General features: G+C 29.4%; 1 protein-coding gene and 1 long non-coding RNA gene across 3 annotated transcripts in view; one reads left to right on the forward strand and one right to left on the reverse strand.

The window, feature by feature from the left end:
- GABA-B-R2 (gamma-aminobutyric acid type B receptor subunit 2) overlaps positions 1-19,687 on the reverse strand; it is a 192,557-nt gene that overhangs the window by 13,186 nt on the left and 159,684 nt on the right. The gene's annotated exons all lie outside the window — the stretch shown is intronic.
- Positions 3,649-8,711, forward strand: LOC116414685 (uncharacterized). 2 transcript variants are annotated; one of them, XR_015290675.1, is made up of 3 exons: positions 3,649-7,145; positions 7,227-7,418; positions 7,492-8,711. It is a non-coding gene; the product is annotated as an uncharacterized LOC116414685 (long non-coding RNA). The 2 variants fall into 2 exon arrangements; XR_004225236.2 differs by having other exon boundaries at positions 7,510-8,711.

The raw sequence follows: 19,687 nt of genomic DNA on the forward strand, positions 1-19,687 counted from the left end.
TGACAAAATATCGTAAAATCTTTTTTTTTTTTTTTTGAAAAGAATTTCACTTCACGTTCTGCCATTTTGAAATATTTATATTTAGGAATGTACATAGCATAATTTCTTTGTTAAAGAAAATATAGAGAGCTACTTAAGGATTGCGATCGATTTATCATTGATCAGAAAGTTGTATCTTTATTCTTGTAACGTAAAGAAAGGGTTACACACACATATGTGGATGACGTTTAACGTATAATAACGAGAAATTTTTATTAATACGTAAAATTTTATATTTCAAGTCCTTTTCTCCTCTCAAAATTTTCACTACAACGATTCGCTATAATACATATTTTATCTCAGAGTATTGTTAACGTGGAATGGAACAAAGACTCGCTCTGTATTATGGGATAAAAAATAAAATTCAAATGCAAAACGTAGAGAAATTTGAAAGAACTTGTATGGAAATATGTATACGGTTATATACATATCCTTCGAGAAAAGTGGAAATATCGTTTTTACCAAAATTTTTTGCAAAAATTTTCGTTTCGAGTTTTGTGTAACGATTCATTAACGAAAAACTGGCCAATTACAGAGCGTGTATCAGACTCGTCGAGATAACAATATTGGATACCGGCAAGCTCGAACAAACAAATCCACATGGATCGAAGAAAGTAAAATGTAATAAATACGTACGTACTTTTTTTATCGAAAAGAAATTACATCGATTTATTCACGAACGATGAATAAATAAATTCTTATTTGTCGCGTAAGGGCAAACAAATCGAATTTATTCATTCGAAATGAATACTGCGAGTGAGTGGAGGTTATGAAGTTATCATCGAATCGGTGATTATTGACCCGATCGATCGCTAAAAACCACGCCTGATGTATGCTGTTGAATGTAAAATCCTGCTTCGTTGGAACAAAAGTTCTTTTTTTGCTTTACAAAAGCGTTGAATTCATATCACAAGATATAACACTCGATGGCAAATTTTCCATGTACGAAATCTTATCCATGTTAGGAAGGAAATAAAAATTAATTTTCTCGAGAAATGTTTCCTAAATTTATTCGACAAATATATTCGTGTAAATATTTTAAATTAATCTTTCAACATATATTATATTTAAAGACTTTCGTATCTTGCCCAAGACTTTCACCACCGTTTTCCTTGGTGTTTCATAGTAACTTCGTAAGTTACTAGGGAGAGGTTACTACTTTAAGCTGAAAGCTCTTGTTTGACGTGTATGGAAAATACGCTTTTTTAAAATATAAGTTCGGTGGTAATGGCGCGACATAAAGCAGAATTTTAAATTGTACAATTACAAATTCAATATTCTATTAATCTGCTGTAAGAAATATAATTTTAAACGAATTTATATTGCACAAAAGCGTGAGAAAGGGATAACAATTTTTCCAATCTCTTTCTTTTCATAATCCCAGAAGAAATTTCAAAAATCTACTTAACTTCTTCGCTTAGAATATGTCCTGTGTATTCTAGAAAGGAGATATAAGATTGATATTTTGTTTTAAAATGAGTGCACACGATACATTGGATACATTCGTATGCACGACTGCAATAAAATTCTCTAGTGTGCAAATACTTGTAAAAATAATGAAGGTAACGAAGAATGACAGACGCGAGTAATTACGATAGTTTCGATCTCTTCCAACCGCAAACTGGCCAATAGATACACAAGAGAGCGAGAGATACGACACGTGCACGCGACAGATGCTCTCTGGTATATTGCATTTGGATACCGCAAATGGCATACCGGAGCCGTAGGTCGATATTAGCGATTCCTTGCGGATCGACATGTATTAACGGTTGGCCCAGTTGAACTTGTTTCAAGATGTCTCGGCTTTCGTTACGATTAATTAAACGTGTCGAGCATCTCTTTCTGACAGATTACAGATTAAACCAAGGATTTTTAAGAAAACTAGGATTCGAAATTTTGTAAATTTAAAAAGAAAATTTTTAACTTTATCAGTTTTTATTAGCTGTTCTTTGTTTGCCTAGTATCATTTGTCGTTCAATTCTCGTTAAAACTTGTATATATTAGTTACATGACATTCGACTCGATCCTCATCATTAATTACAAATTGTTATGCTAAAATGTGGATTTGATTTATAGTTATAATAATTCGACTCTACATCATTGACGTAAAATTTCTGTTAAAACATATTGCGTACGTATTGCAAACGATCTTGAATTATTATAATAAATCGGCTTGACAATTTTTTTTGACTGGAAAGTTAAGTCATTAATTCTGGTATTAAGTCGAGGAGATTAAGTTGTTTCTGACTTGTGTAAGTCACGAAGAAATAGAAATAAACGTAGTAGAAGAGGAAAGTTATATCAGCAATTTATAAATGCTTTATCTATTCGATTAGATGAAGTTAAAAGAAAAAAAAATAACATTTCTTTCTCATTCGACGCTTCGTTTTCAAGAAAATCCAGTTAAAAATCTTTCAAATGTGAAAACGAGCAGAAATTTTACTCCTTTCCTTTTTTCGAGAAATTAAATACTCACAACTCAAGAATTACAACACTTGACTATCGAATTTTCAAATTCAATTTTTCTTGAAATTTCTCGAAAACGAACTTTTGAACAAAAGAAACTCTATTTTTTATACATTTCCAGAATTATTCTTTCCATCGATAATTTATTTTTATCCAATCCTACGAAAATAGCCAATTGTACTCGAAAATTTTTCCCTCTAACTTTCAAAATTAAAGAAAAAAACTATTCTAATATCATATATATATATATATATTTATCTTATCTAACTTCAATCGTACATCCGCCCACAATTCACGCATCGAAGAAAATGGTATTCGAATTTCGACTGCTTGGGATCGACGATGGATCTACGATGACAACAGGGATCGAAGTTTCATCGTTGGATAGATCCGAACGGTGGATCGATCCTCTCTGTGGAACAGCACAAAACGCAATGCCTCGTCTGTTTACGCGTTGGCTTCGGGCCATGACGACTGCGTCGCAAAACCAGCATTACCGAAAAACGGGATCACCGGAGAACGAACAATGGAGGCCCGATTTCTCGTGGCCGAGGAAACGAAAAAAAAAAAAAAAAAAAAACAAGAAAAAAAAAAGGAAGGCACACAAAAGCGGGTCCACGATCCTTGCGTCCTCGACACACGTGAGAAACGTATAATAATAGTTTTATCGATTCAAGAATTTGGCTAGGATCAATAAAGTATCGTGAAATATTTTTCATCTCTTTTTCCATTCGTGATCTTCTTTGAGAATAGGAAGAAATGTATAGAGAACGTATTATACAGTGAACATTTCAATGTGTTAATTATATTTCCATCAAAGAATCTTAATCTTTCCACAGGTTACGAAGATCATTGTGAGATCAAAGGAATACGATTAATTTTGTCTGCAGGGAAAATAAGATATACCGGTCATTCCTTGTTATAATTTCAAAAATAAATTTTTGTATAGCATGTATTCTACATATTCTTTATGTAGAAAGCAGTTTCAAATTAGCAGTTTTTTCTAATGAAAAATGTTTCTTTTGTGCAAGAGTTAAGAGTTTAGAATATTCTAAAGATAATAATAAATTTTTTTAAATATAATATGATAATTATAATTATAAAAGAAGGGATTATTTAAAAAAAAACATCTCGATGTTACAAAGTAATATGATTTGTTCAAAATTTTTTATTCATTTTATTTATTAACGATAACAATCTTTTACTACTAGTTTCAAAACATTTTTATCTTAAGACGATTTTGAAGATATGGTTCATCTTTAGCTGATCCTTAGTTTATCTCTACTTTCAGAATCGCACAATACCAATATCTGTATCTTCTGTGGAAGGAAAATTCCTACTCGTGGAAATAAAATGGATTGATTTAAATTTCATATCTGTCAGGATTTAGCAATTTTTTTTTTCTCTCTCTCTTCCGACGATATATTTTATTATGAACGAGCCATCGATTATGCATTTCTTTCGCATAATAAGTTATTTATTATGATAATTTGAGAAATTTTTACTTTGAAAAAAATTGGGCAGAATTATTCACGAAGAAATATTCGTCGAATTACAAAAATTTAATCTTTATTTAAAACCTTTTTTTTTTTATTTTTTAAATAAGCATGTGATAATTCCTTGTCAAAGCAATATCATTTTCATCACATTTCAAATCAACGTTCAAAGTTTCAATCAAGTTTTTCCTTCGTTTAAAATACAACTTTTGCCGATAAAGCAAAATTTTAAATTATAAAAATGTCCAATTTTTAATACTCCATCACTAGCTATTCCGAAAAATATTCCCAGATGAAATTGAAAAAAGTGATAAGACTTTCAGAGATTGATTTCGCTCCTTCAAAAAGATTTTCTTTTTTATTTTCCTTGCTGCACAAACGTTCGATAAAGATCAGAATATTTCCTTTTAAAGTCTGATATCTTTGTTTATTCGATGCAATTTTTCGATAATGATCGGAACATTTGTCATTACACGATCATTATCGAGGCCAAAATTAATTATAAAATGACAATTGTATCGTTCAGAAAGTTTGCTGTTTTAATCGAAATCGAAGGATTAACTCGGTTTCGTATTCACGTGTTAAACAAATCGCGAATCATCGTTTATTAATAATATATTCCATTTTTCCCGATATTTGCACGATGATTTGTAAATACGAACACAATTTCCAAATCACCGAGTATATAAAAACGTTGTGCAACGCTACGAGTTCTTAAGGACGATAAATTAACGAGCCGTGGAAAACAGAAGTTTTCCATGACTTAACTTTTATATTATTCATTTAAGTGTACACGCACATTATTATTCAGGCAGTATCTTTCATTTGAATTTCTTACATTTGGCACAAGAGGATAATTTGAATATCTTGCTTGCTTGTTTGATCTTTGAGACATGAATCATTCATTGCGATGTGTATACCACAAATAATCTACGCAATAAATATAGAATTTCTTGATAATAATGATTTATTTGTATATTTGTAAATTTTAAATAAAAGAGTTACACGAATAAGTATATTTTTGTGAATTATCACCACGTATAAAATTTGATATGTTTTTTTTTTTTTCAGTTAACCACTCGATAATAACGAGTTGTTACAACTTGAATAATAATAATAATAATGTTTATTTTAATTATATAAAGATAAAGAAGAAAGTTCAAACGAAAAGAAATGTAGAATTAAATTTTATTTTTCTCTGATTATTTTGATGATAATGATTTTTTTTTAAATCTTTTATATAAGCATTTACATATCAATTCATTATCATTACGTTTCTTTTTTTTAACGTGAGTTAAAAAAATTAATAATAATTAATATAATTGTAATAATATCATCATGTTCACAGATTGTAAAATTGGATTTTTGAAAAGAACAATGTCAGTTCTAGCGCAATGTGACGTCTATTTTTATAATCCAATTTATAGTATATTCTCAGTATATTTTTTAATAGTTTAACTTTAAAGCAATTTTTTTTTTTAATCATAATTTGATACTTCTTCGAAAATTAAAAAATTAAAATAAATAATATATATATATATATATATAATTCTACTTGTTAAACAAATGATTCGTTATGGAAATGAATTTAATAAATCATGTATTAACTTGTTGAGAGTTTATATTTAATTAATATTAATTAATTTAAATATGAAAAATAATTATCATTCATCACTTAAAATACTGTAAATTTATATCTGTGCCAAAAAGTTTTTATTACAAAATTGCATAAAAAAAAAAAAAAAAAACAGTTCCATAGAATCTTTCTTACAAATTCCAAAATACTTTTCTTTCATGAAATTTCCAATTATACAGTACGAATAATTTTATCATTTTTCAAACAAGCATTTATACAAATCCATCAACGTCAATCATCGCACAAGCCGAAATTGGATAAAGCGTGAAATTTAATTAAATCAGTGTGCCGTTGCGTGTCTGCATATCGCAACTTTTCGATAATCAAGATAGTTAGTTGTTATTGCCCGCTTGTCTCTTAAACGTCCGATCGGAATGATAAGGGAATAACTGAATTCGCTCTGGTCTCTCCACTTATTAATAGAAGTTTCGAAACTTCGTATTTCAATTCGTTTTTTCGTTCGTCCATCTGACGTGATAATGTGTTTATTATTCTCATAGGATATGTAATTTACATACATACGATTTATTCCAGCAAAAAGCTGTGAACAAAAAATTTTTCGTTTAATGCACAAATAAAGAGTCACAACTTTATTATAAAATCTTTATGTATCTCGCTTAATTAAAAATAATTTTTAAGTATTTTTATAATAATGTTGATTTGTTTTTATTTAGAAAAAAAAAAATCAAAAGGCGCATAATATTTATTTTTATATAATTTTATATCATAGATATCTCTTCTATATTTTTCGTGATCAACAAAATTTGAGTGCAATTTAAATTTAGCAATTTCATTATTTAAAAAAGAAGAAATTTCATTGACAATTTCGCGAGAAGAGATGGTAGCTTGAACTTGTTTTGTATAACAAAACAAGATAAGTGTGTATGATTAATAATGCAATTTCAAGTCCGATAATTAATGTTTTTATTTTTTGATAAGGCTTCAAATAATATTCTTACAAATTTAGAGAATAAATTGAAATATATAATGCAGCAGCATTAGCACTAGCAATTGCATGATATATCGTATGATAATTTTGAAATTGGGATTCAACTGGAAATGGAAATAGAGAATCGAAACCGTGTCCGAAAATATTCGTTCAAATTTCTAACGAGTTTCCAAAGTTTTTTAATTCAAATGCAGTTTTTACTCCTGGAAAACACTTTTTTGAAAATGATATATAATCATTTTCTACTTTTTCAATAATTTTTATTCACAGAAATGTTTTTGAAAAATAATCAGTTATATATAAAATATATAAACACATACAAAAATGATCAAGCAATATCACTATACTTGGGAGAACTATCATTAACAATACATTAAATGTATAAACGACCGTTTGGTGGCGACACGAACAAAGGAGTGTAATTTTAGACTTTAGAGAGCGTGGATTGTTGGAGAAGAGGTGAAAATGAATTTTTCAAAACATTAGGAACGACAATTACAAATGAAAATACCGATGATATTTTACAGCGTGGCATTATTTCGAGGAGTGCGATAACCAAGTACGATTTTCTTCTTTCAACCGCCTGTTACGAGACTCGAGGTAAAGATCACCGCCATTTAATAACGTTAATCAATTTCAGACTTTTACGCAACCGGTGCTGAACGTTATTGCTCTGATGTTGCGTTGTTGAGCGGATGACTATAGCGTTATATGAACACACTCGATGCTCGCCATTTTTGTGTCGTGCGAAACGGTTAAGCTCGTTAAATTAAACGACCTTAAAACATTTCGTGTGTCGTAAACGATGCAAATGCGAATGGAAAAAACATGGGTATATATACTTTTTCCCACGTAAAAAGAATGAATCGTAAAAATTATTACACGATAAACTCGTCGTTTTTTAGCCACGAGCTTTCTTTCAGGATGAAAAGATCGGTCGATTTGGCCAATGTTCGAAACAACGTGAAACTCGAACGGCGGATTTTCGAGGCCAGTTCCGTTCGAACGATACACGTTTTAGTTACACCGGATGCACCGGATGAGTAGAGGGCAGAACCGTAAAGCCGATCGAGCCGAAATTGAGTGAAAAGTTTATGTTTTTTTTTTTATATGGAAGAGTTTTTTTCTTCTTCTTCTTCTTCTTCTTTTTTCTTTTCCAGAGAATTTCGCGTGAATATGAATTCAGGGAGGCAGCCAATTAGCGAAATGGAAGGTTGACCAATGAGATTCGACGCCTCGGGTGTTGGTGTCTTCGACGCTCTATGTTTTTATTGAGAAATCGCGCGTACTGTCGTCAAATTCAGATGGATATTTGAACGAGAATTGTCCACAGAATTCGTCTGAAACGGGCTGCCTTGCACAAATATATCGAGGATAATTGGAAAATTTCTTTTTCTCGTAAAAAATCATGCTTTAATTCATGCTTCGATTCGACCGGTTCTGCGATTTTCTTTTCTTCCATTATCATTTAGTCGAAGAAGTTTAATTAATTCGATATTATTTGATACGCTCGATATATATTTCTCTTATAATGTTTCAATATTATTTTTTTCAATATTCATTATCGGTGAAAAAATTGAATGAGTCCGGGGAAACAGGAAAATGGTGGAAAATTCATTTGTTACAATTCATGGAGGTTTAAAGGAGACGAAAGAGAAAAAGAATGAGAAACTAATAGAATGTATTTGTCTTTCAATGTTTTATATATCATATGGAATATTGGAAATATTTTAATTATTTTAGGTACGTTTTGGAAGATGGGGAATTGGATCAGCAATTAGATCTTTAAGATGTAAAGAGATACATAAAATGTTACTTAATAGTAACATTGTGAGCAATTGTGTTTTTAATTACATCGATAATTAATTTAAAAATGAACTAATTATGTTTATTACATGTTTAAATTAATACAACGTTTATGATTATAGTTAAATCTTACATGTCATATACAATTAATAATAATTAATAACATGTATTAAAAAAAAAGAGAAGAATAATTTTATGCATAATTTAACATCAGTTAATATTAGTTATCCAATAAAAGTTAATATTTGAAGCAAATGTAAATTTTTATATTGGAAAATTAATACATAAAATAACTAATAAAGTATATTAGATTTCATTATTTATATTGTCAATTTATATTGTTAAATTCAAACTTTCCACGCGAATTCTCATATTCTCACTTTCTTTGGTAATAAATATTTCTTTTCTCTCTTTTTCTCTATTTTCATCTCTTACATGTCTTTTCATTTTATCTCTAAATGGTATATAATCGAGTGTTGGTTCACTTTTCAATACCTATACCCACTTCAATACAAGTATTCTTAATTCCCTCTCAATCTCATCTTATTATATTTTTCTCGCAAAAAAATTTGAATTTTTAAATTTTAAATCAGACAGCTCTAATTTTATCAAATAGGAAGAACAACAATATTTTTCGTTTTACATTTTTTTTTTTTTTTTATCTCTTTAACTTTATACAAGCATATTCGAGAAAATTTATCCATATATAACTGATTTTTCTATGCCAGCTTTAGTTTTAATCCGATGAAATCTATTTGAAATAAATTTGCAAACGATTATTAGTCTTAACTTTTCTCAGTAAGTATATTTATTATTACTTATTATACGATCAAACATAATCGTGACTATTCAATGATATGTTGAATTAATGATAAATCTTGAGATTGTTTTCCTTGTGCGTTCTCAAAATAAATTGAGCCTAGACGGAAGTACACACAGGTAAATTATTTAATAAAAGAAGGGAGATCGATTGAATGAATAATTTTTCATAAAATTAAAATCGAAACGTGGATGAAAGATTTCAATCTGTATTGTTTCACAGATTATCTCTGTGATGTTTGTACGTATGTATTTGCGATTGACACCATCGAGTTGGTCAAGCAGCATAGCCAGATTGCATGACTAGATTGCGTGACTAGATTGCATGGCCGGATATCGGTGTCGGCACACAATGCAGCATCTATTGCATTGCATTAACGTAAGATAGCGCACCTGTTCAATGCAGCGTTACCCCACCACAAATAATTTATATTTAACCTGATGATATTTCTATTGATACAAGTGTTGCACAAGTTTTTTCCATGCTATCTGGATAAAATGAAAGAAAAAAAAAAAAAGAAAAAAAGGAAAAACACACGAAAGAAAATTTGAAAATTTGAAAAGATTGACTTTTTGAAAAATTCGCATTAGATTGAGTTATAAATGCGTAAAAGATATCGATTCTTACTGCATTTATATTCTTTTCATCAAGATATTATCGTCGAGTTTATCGTTGTTTAAGCTGTTAATCCATTCAAACTTATCGATCGCGAAAAGACAGTCCATTTTTTATTTTTCTTTTTTTTAGAAGATTGATAGAATATTATATGCGCTTACGCCTCTTCGAACATCAAAATACTTTTCGATAATATTTTACTTGTATGCGATATACACATCGAGAAAAATTAAATTTGATTTGATAATAAAATTCAAAAAAAAAAATTGATTCCTTCGAAATATTCTCGTAAATATAATAAAATTCGAATATTTTTTATCTCTTAAATCGAACATGATAAACCATTTTTACGGCCGGATTCAGATTCAGCACGGGATAATATATATATATATATATATAAAAAAAACTATTGGATTTTCAAAAAACAAAAAATCTCTATTTTGTCATGCGTGTACTATTTATTTTTGTCGCATCATTTTTTTCCTCCTCATAAACATGAATGAAATGTACGGGAGAAAAATTTTTAATGAATTTTAATCGTGGTTGATCTTTTTTTCTTTTTTTTTTTTTTTTTTTTTTTACTATGCAAATTTAAATCAATTAAATCAAGAAAACATTGAAAAATGTATGATGTCTTATCATACGATCAGTACAAGAAAGATTGAAGGATCAAAGAAGGCGATAGAACTGATATATGCAATTAAAACGTATTAGTATAGATGTTTCTATAATAATTAATTTTAAATAAATTAAAATAAATTAATATAATATTATACAGATGATTTCGTTAGATTTAATCGTGGTTTTTAATGAATAGAAAATTAAGAAAATTAAGATCTCAGGTGAGAAATCAATCGGATTGAAGGATATTTTAATTTTAATTATCTATTCTATACGAAAAACATGAGATTTCGTCTTTTGTTAAGTTAAATCTTGCAAAATTTAAAATTAAAATATCGATAATTATGTTAGTTTATCAGTAATTCATTTCTCAATTTTTATTATCTTTATCTTTCTTATTTTTATCATTTTTTTCAATTGTTTTTTTTTTTTTTAATATCTTCAGTAAAAATCAATTGAAGAAGAAGCAATGTATTTTTTCTCATTTTAAAAATGAAAATAAATTTCGTTTATATACACGCCTTCATATATAATGTATGCGCAAGCATTATCTCTTGTTAATATAGATTTTTGTAAATTTTTTATTATTTTTTGGATTCGTGGAACGCAGAAAATAATCATAAAACTTAAAGCAATTACGATTGAAATTATGAGATTCAAATTTAATACAAAATTACAATAATAACATAATAATATCATATTAGAATATATTGTTACAACATCGTCTAAGGATTGGTTTATATTTTATTTTCGCATTTCATGGACACGGAAAAATTTTTATTAATAAAAAAAATGTTAAAGTAGTTTAAAATAATTACCAAAATATATTTTAAACTAATCGATTTTCAACACGAACGCATTAGTACATTTTTGTATAGAGAATAGAAAATTCTCATCAATTAATTCTCTCTTCCGAGTAAAATATTGAACTCGTTGAATTTTACTGCGTGAAATATTGTTATATTAGTGTAATAAATATTATGCCTCTTATAACACAGATATTATTGACATTATGCATAATTTTATAAAAATTCAAATTTTTCTGAAACGAAGATGCATTAATTAAACGCATTATGATAATAATTTACTTTTGATTTATTTCATTGTTTGAGAAACGTTTCTCCCCATTTAAATATTCCTGATTAAAAACCGGAATAACGAAGCTTGCGTTTAAAGCAAAAGAAACGATAGATGAGTGCTTACAAGAATTGGATTTCAGTGTGGATGATGATGATGATGATGATGATGATATATATTTAGTTAAATCATATTTTACTAAATTTAACTTTTATTTAAAAAAAGAATATTTTTTTCGTATATTATAATAATATTACATCCATTATTACTTACTTCGTACATTTAACTGTAAATAAACTGATAAATTTTTTGTTCTTTGTTACGATAAAATATTTTAACGAGGATGCAAATTTTATTTATTTAAATTTTATTAATTATTTATACAGCAAATAATATTTTTTTTTAAAAAATCTTTATCATTCTTCACATTTTAAAAATATTCAATCACTTAACAAATTTATATTTTATTTTTGTAAACAATTTTTTTTTTCTTTTTTTTTTTTTTTTGCGTGACTCATTTCAAGCAATCCGCGTTTTATCTTATCATTTTTCTTTAACACGACAATTTCTATTTACGATTCTAAGACGATTGTTATATAACTTGTGAAAAACGTTAATATTAATTTACATATTGTGTCAACTTAAATTTAGTGTGAAGTAACTTGTTATTATTATTGATTTATTGTTCTACCTTTTTATCTATAGTTAGACCTATGATTCACTAACATAACGTAATATAAAGATATATATATCATTCGATATGGGAATACGAAAATTGTATTAATTCACAATTTTCAATAAAGAAGAAAAATTATTGATAATACATTTTTTTTTCTTTTTGGACAAAATCTTAGAGATCTCACAAATTTTGCATTTTTATGCTTAGTCTATAATTCTAGATTTATATATTCTTTTTTTAACGATGGAAGAAATGCCGATTTCATCGAGATTCGTCTGTTCATTAGCATCCCCGAAACTTGGAAACGGAACGGTGGATCAATGCATTTCGCGTGGGTGTTTGAGGCTGTTCCGTTCACATCTAACGATAGGTCAAAGGTTAGCCAAGGTGTGCGCGCGTGTGATTACCGTGCATATTTAAATGATGGACCGTGAATAAATTTCCAGTTACGGATTTGCTTGTAATTTATCGACGCTGATAATACCATTCGATCTTGGAAAGCGTGCCCATCTGTATACATTGCATGCATTGAACACGTATACACAAGATCGGTAAACAAATGTATCGGAAACAACAAGATACAGGATAATTGTTAATGAAGTCGAATTGTAATAACGATTTTCTTTGTAACGAAAAGTGAAACGGGGAGGATGGAATATTAATTAAATAACAATGGAGATTAAAATTGAAAGAATTATTTTTCAACGATATAAAAATCGTTTTGTTTTGGATTGCCGTGGAATTTTAGAGATTAAGCATCGAGAATGTCTCTCTTTTATTTATTCTTCAAACTTGTGTATTTAATTTATTTAAGATTATCACCTATATGCAAATTAAGTTATACTCATTTCTGGAAAGGAATATGTGAATTTGCATGGATCATAAAAATTGTTGTAAAAAAGTCAAATGTATGAAAGTTTTTCAGATTCCACGACGTCGAGTTAAGAGAATCGAAAGTATTTTCTGGATTCTAGAAAAATTCTACTTTTTCCTTTTACGTGAACATTATAAATTTTCAACATTTTAAACGAAATAACTTTTTAAAAATTGGAATTTTTATAGAAACGTTTACGGATTGATGTAAAAATTTTTTCTTTTTAAATAAGTTTCAGAAATAGTCAGAATTGCGAAGGAAAAAAATAAAGATCACGATTTTTCACGCACGAACGAAATTAACAATTTTTTAACTGTGTATATAAAAAAAATTCGATGACCAACGAATCACGATACAATTCGATCTTTCCAAAGCAAAGAAATTTTTACATCGAGTAAAATCGGCTTCGATTGGACGAAGGTTAATCTTGCGAATGATTGTCCGCCATGTTTTTCTCGATCGATCGATTTCGAGCGGAAGGGAAGTAATCGACCGTCGGTAAGGGTCGATAAAAATCAACGGGCCATCCGTGAAAATTATCCTCTCGTTACATCAAGCGCAGCGCGGATAAATAAGCATCTCTGCTATTTACCATACACCTCGCGATATAATAATAATTTACACGAAAGTTACACGCTGAAGTTTCACGCTCGCCGACCCGCGAAATTTGAACGGCGTAAGAAAGAAAACGAGAAAAACTAACGTTTCTCATCTCGAGATACTTCGTAAAAATATCGAGGAGCGTGCTTATTGTAGTTCCTTTCCTTTCTCGATATATATATAAAGCTGATCCAGCAACGATTGAAATAATAATGCCAATCCCAATCGAAAACGTATTCATCCACGCTTCGATGCTTTTATACTAACATTCGCTTTTATGCAAGAAAAATATCAAAGCGAGAGAGAGGAGAAACGGATCAAAGTTTATTCTATCTATCTATCTATCTATACATATATAGATCCTCACCGAGAGAAATTTCATTTATAACTGAAGATAATCGCCAACTTTTCTCTCTTGCTCGTATATATATATATATATATATAAAGGAGGATAGCGAGAGGGGAGAGGACACGAGAAAAGGAAGGACGACGAGAGGGGGGTGGAGGAAAAAAAGCGAACTTTAACGAGACGTCAACTTGCGAGAAGGTGTTACGTCGCACGAAATGGACACACGGATGAGAACGAAAGGAGGAAGAAAGAAGAAGGGACGATGGAAAAGCGAAATATATATATATATATATATATACACGAGTTTAGTCGGGCTAAATAGCCAAGAGCTACATATCTCCAGAGCTCTTCTACGTTCGTCCTGGTATAAATTCTGAACAAGTCTCGACTTTTATTTTACTTCGGTTCCAACAAGCCGAGGATTTTGTTTCGAATTGTATCGTTATATCGGTAAATAATGATAACGTTAAAATTAAATTGTATTACGTAATTTTATATTTCCCCCCTCCCCCCTCCCCTCCCCCTTTTCCACAAGATTCCCTCTGATCTTGTTAAAATGTCGTATGGCGTATAACATTGGGTCGAAGAAGAAAATATATAGGCAATTAAAAATAGAGAAGAGTTTTTGATTTATCATTTATTTATTTGATTCGTAAGAACTTACTTAGATAACAATATTAAACCGAGTTATTTATAGAGTTAAAATTTGAGCAACGAATTTTATAGAAATATTCGAGTTGATAAAAAAATATATATTAGAGAAAAGTAAATAAATTCTAAAATAAGGAATAAAACACACGTTATTGGTAAAATCGATTATTACCTAATTTTTTAACAAAATATGCTTATTTTATAGCAAATTTTTAAAACGATATCTTCGCGACACGAAGAATAATTCGAATACACCCAATATTTTTGTGCATTTCGCTCTTATTATTCATCGATCAGTGAAAAACTGCTCGAATCTTAAAAACAAGAAGATACTTGGTAAATTTTGTTCGAACGAAGTTTCGAAAAGCTTCCAAAAAAAAAAAAAAAATATCCTATTATTACGTGTTTACAACTTATACAATCAAACGTTGATACCAATCGTGAAATATTAGCCCCCAACTGTGTTCATTATGGATATGACAGTGAACGCGTTAATCAAGCCTACGGATAAATAGAACACGGATCGATCCTGAAAATCCCTTTCCACTCCCTCTCCCTGTGGAATTTCAATTTAATACCGCGCGACAGAACTCGATACGATATCGAAACCGAAGAAGAAATATTTCAAATTCCATTAAATTTCGATCTATCTTTCCTTCCTTCCTTCCTTCCTTCCTCTTCTTTTTCCATTCCCTCCCTCGCTCATCCGCTTGTAAACCGAAGATTTGTTCGCTCGAAACGAAACCTTGAAAGAAGAAGAAAAGGAACGTCTGGTAACGCGATTAGGAGGAGATGTGACGACCTAGATCGTTCTAACGAGCACGATAAAATCGACTTTTTTCCCCTTCTTTTTTTTTTTTCAACGAATGTCTTCCTCCCTTTCACGCCCCTTTCGTTTGCTTCTGAAAAATCCGTCCATTTCTTTTTTTTTTTTTTTCAAACATCGGCCCGATGAAGAATCAAGCTGCCATCGTGGCGGGCTCCGGTTCAGAGTGCGAGGCCGCGAAAGAAAAGCCGGCGCGCGAAAAAAAAAAAAAAGAGAGAGACGAAAAAAAGGGGGGAGGAAAAAATGGTAGGTTAAAGCGGCTCGCGTTTCTACTTTAACCCCATTTTTTCACATCTTTCTCATTCGCTCCCCTCGTGGAAGACGTGGAATCTTTCTCGCCGATTAATGCTCGAATTGCAACATCTCTCGGTGAAAAATTGGCGCTGGAGTTCGAAGGGAAGGAAATTTTTCATACGTGACTCGTCGCGAGAGTGGAAAGGTCTCGTCGGGTCGAAAAAATGAAATTTTCTTATTATCGAACATTGAAACGTTTCGCCGTTTCAACTGGATAAAGTTTAAAAAAAATTTCTTCTCCGGTTGGATATTTTTTGAACGTGTTTAGAAAAGAAAAGTGATAATTTTTTACTCGACACGATTAATTTACGTTTCTTCGACAGAAATTTAAAATACAATAAAAATTATTTTGGACTCTTTAGACATCTTGAAGAAAATTATAAAGATCGTGAAACAAGAAATCTCAGTTTTCATACGTGCGAGATGTGATAGTGTAATAAAACAATGAGTCGATTTGTATAATTCCAATGCTAAAAAAATGATCTTGAGGGAAATATTTGTCACATCAGTGTATATTTGTTGTTGAGTTTAAACCAAATATACAGGATAACTCTTGAGAATAAATGCAACACTTTATAATATGTGTCAGGATGAAACGGTATAGAAAGAAAGATATTTCTTCTTTTGTATATCTGTAATTTTTTAACCGATTTAACTCTCAGAATGAACAATGCGAATAATGGAAATTGTTATTAAATTCGTTGAAAGTAATGAAATAAGTCATCTCAATTTGTTACATATATACATTCCCCTTTTTTTTTTTGTCTTAATCTTTTCCTGTTTTTTTACTCTTTTTTTTTTCTTTTAAATATTGACAATACTAAATTGGAAACAGATCAAATTCGCGCAGATCCAATTCGAAACTTTTGGAAGATGGGTATCTCGGGTATATTTTTTTTTTTTGTTATATTAATTTCTGTTATAGCGAATTATATATTTTTTAATATTGTATTGTAAAATTGTAACAATGAAACTGTTAATTTCTGAAAATAAAATTACAAAATATCTATGTATATTTTAAATTATTCTCTCAGTTAAGAATGAGAAATCCTAAGGATACAGCCATTTTGAAAGCTACACAGTTATTTTCATGCTGAATAAGGTGGGAGGGAAAAAGTAATAATTGGGATGCGAAAAATTTTAATTTCAAAAGAAAGTCTAAGCAAGGATATCAGAATTCTTATAATTTTTCTTTTTTTAATCGACAAACCTGTTAGAAAGAAAATTGCACGAGAAACTACGTATCCCCTTTTGAAGTATTAATTCAAATCCATATTTCGTTTATTATCCATTGTTAGAAGGGGAAAATCCGTGTCAACGGATTAAGCACGCGTTCCTCTTTCCTCCCCCCCTTTTTTCTAATTTCAATTATCGAAACAGAGACAAAGAGAATTGTCGAAACAGGATTTCACTTCCCATTCACGCAAAACGGCGAGTTTAAACCGATTTCTTTCGCTCAACCTCCTCCTCCTCCCTCGATGAAAATTCTGCTACCCTTGAGAACCTCTACAAGCGTACCTCTAAATATTTTTCGGAAAAAAAAAAAAAAAAAAAAAAAAACAGACGAGTCGTTTCTAAAAATGGAAACGATTATGCACACGTGTATATTCTACGTGTAATTTCGCGCCGTTTCAGCGAAAATTGTGGACGTGGATAGAAGGAACACAGTAGTTGCTGTAAGGATAGATCGAGATAATTATTAATAAAACATCCGCGCGTGTGCTGTACGGGATGAGCGTATATTTAGTGGAAACGTATACGATATATATGTACAACAGAAGCCCATTTATGAACCTGTGTCAGGGGACAGATTGCGCTCGTTTAATGGAAGTTTGCGAAATATACGAAATATAACGTTGTGAACGATCGTGAGATATTCGAATACAATGTATATTTCAAGTTTGGATAATTATTTGGATAATGTTGGATAACAGGAAGCAGATAGAAAGAAGATTGATTTGTTACATAATTTGCCATAATTGGAGGGCAATTGGCATTTTTAAAAAGAAAAAGAAGAACCGGTAAGTAAATATTTTTTCTCGAAGGCTTTTTATCTTTTCATTGATGTGAATTCTTTTTTTTTTTTTTTTTTTATTTATTTTCTTATATAAGTGTAAGTATAACGTGTTAAAAGGAACGATGTCTCGTATGAATCTATTAAAGCGACTATGCACTTGCTGATCGCTGAATTTGAATTTGAAGAAGTTGGTTTAGAAGCTTTAGTTTATTCATTATACGACATTATATTTAATTACCGCAACAATTTTTTTTTATCTTTACTATACAAAATTCGTCGAGCGGATCGATTTAAAATTATAATCATCTATAAGGCAGCTGTTCTTGATAAACAGGCGAATTCCTTTAAATTATACGAATTATATTGTTAAGATAAAAATTTAAAATAAATATTTATTCTTCTATTTTTATAATCTAAATAAAACTTCAAATTTAAATCTTTATAAAGAAATTAATTAAATTTTTTAATAAAATTAGATTGATTAGATTAAAATATTATTTATATTAAAAAATTCTGAATTAAATTTAGCTCTCTTATTTTCGAGATTTATTAAATTTTTAAATAATTTCTAATTAACCCTGATACAATAAAATACTTGAGATCATTAAGTGTATTACATATTTTTCATACTCAAAATTTAAATCCTCATTCTTTTTTAATCGATTGATCGCAACAATTAGCAAAATGAACGTTAAAATATTTCAATTGTCGCTATTCGGATCAGAAAAATTTAATTTATTAAAAAATTCTATATCTAAATTAAATTTATTTCTAAAAAAAATTAAATATCAATAAGTTTGTTTAACTTATTTAATTTTTAAATTTATATATTTTTTATATCTAAGTTTTCGAAAAATTTAAATCCTTAAATTCGTATTTTTTTTTAATCGATTGATCGCTAAATGAACGTTAAAATATTTCATAATTATTCATATCGGATCAGATTTTCAATTATATTTAACCACAGAATATCCTCTTCTCCTAAAACGAGTCTGACTCGTGATGAAGATTTCGGCCCAAACACGAACACCACGACTCGTAGAATGAATTTTTGTCCAATTCCAATTGTGTGATTTAATTCTTACGAGAAGATCACGATTCTTATAATCTAGCAAAGCAAACTAGTGCTGCTAGTGATTTTGTGCTTTAGCTTTTGAAGTAAGATTTAATTATTTTACTTTTTGAACGAACGTTTACAAGATACGAAACATTTACATGGAATCCAGTGATAATGTTTGTATCAATAGAAGAAGGCTATTAATTTTTAAGTATTTTTTAATTATATTTCTTGTAATTAAATTTTTTGTTTATAATAGCCGCTTGAAGACGCTCAGAACACTTCTATTAAAGTATTGCTATTTGTCATTTATGAAAAAATAATCGATTTATAATATATATAAGCGAAAGAGACGTATCTCTTGTCAAGCAAATTTATTTCCTTTATATTTCGAATCGTATTCTTAACACGTTCGTCATCCATATATATATATATATGAGTGACGTTTTCTTGTACAAGAAAAACAAGATTTTAACCCTTTACATTTGTATTTATATTATAAAAAGGTTATCAATCAATAAGAAGAGACCCCTCTAGAATATTATATTATATTCAATGCATATAATTACCAATGCAAATAATAATAAAATGTAGGATCATATGGCGAATTTTTAAAAGAAACTTAATGGAACAAGCATTGAAAATAGAAATATACATTGGAATCAGAGAATTTAAAGAAATTTTTAAGAACAATAGAAACAGAAAAGCCAATCGCTCTTCGTTTTTAAATCTTAAATTTTAAATCTAAAATTATACGATAACATAGGATGGACAGTGAATCGAAGGCTTACGTTCGGACAAAAATACTTAAAATT

This window comes from Apis florea, unplaced genomic scaffold (assembly GCF_048593485.1).
Source record: "Apis florea isolate Af1SG1 unplaced genomic scaffold, ASM4859348v1 contig_2274_pilon, whole genome shotgun sequence".
Taxonomy (NCBI): Eukaryota; Metazoa; Arthropoda; class Insecta; order Hymenoptera; family Apidae; genus Apis; species Apis florea.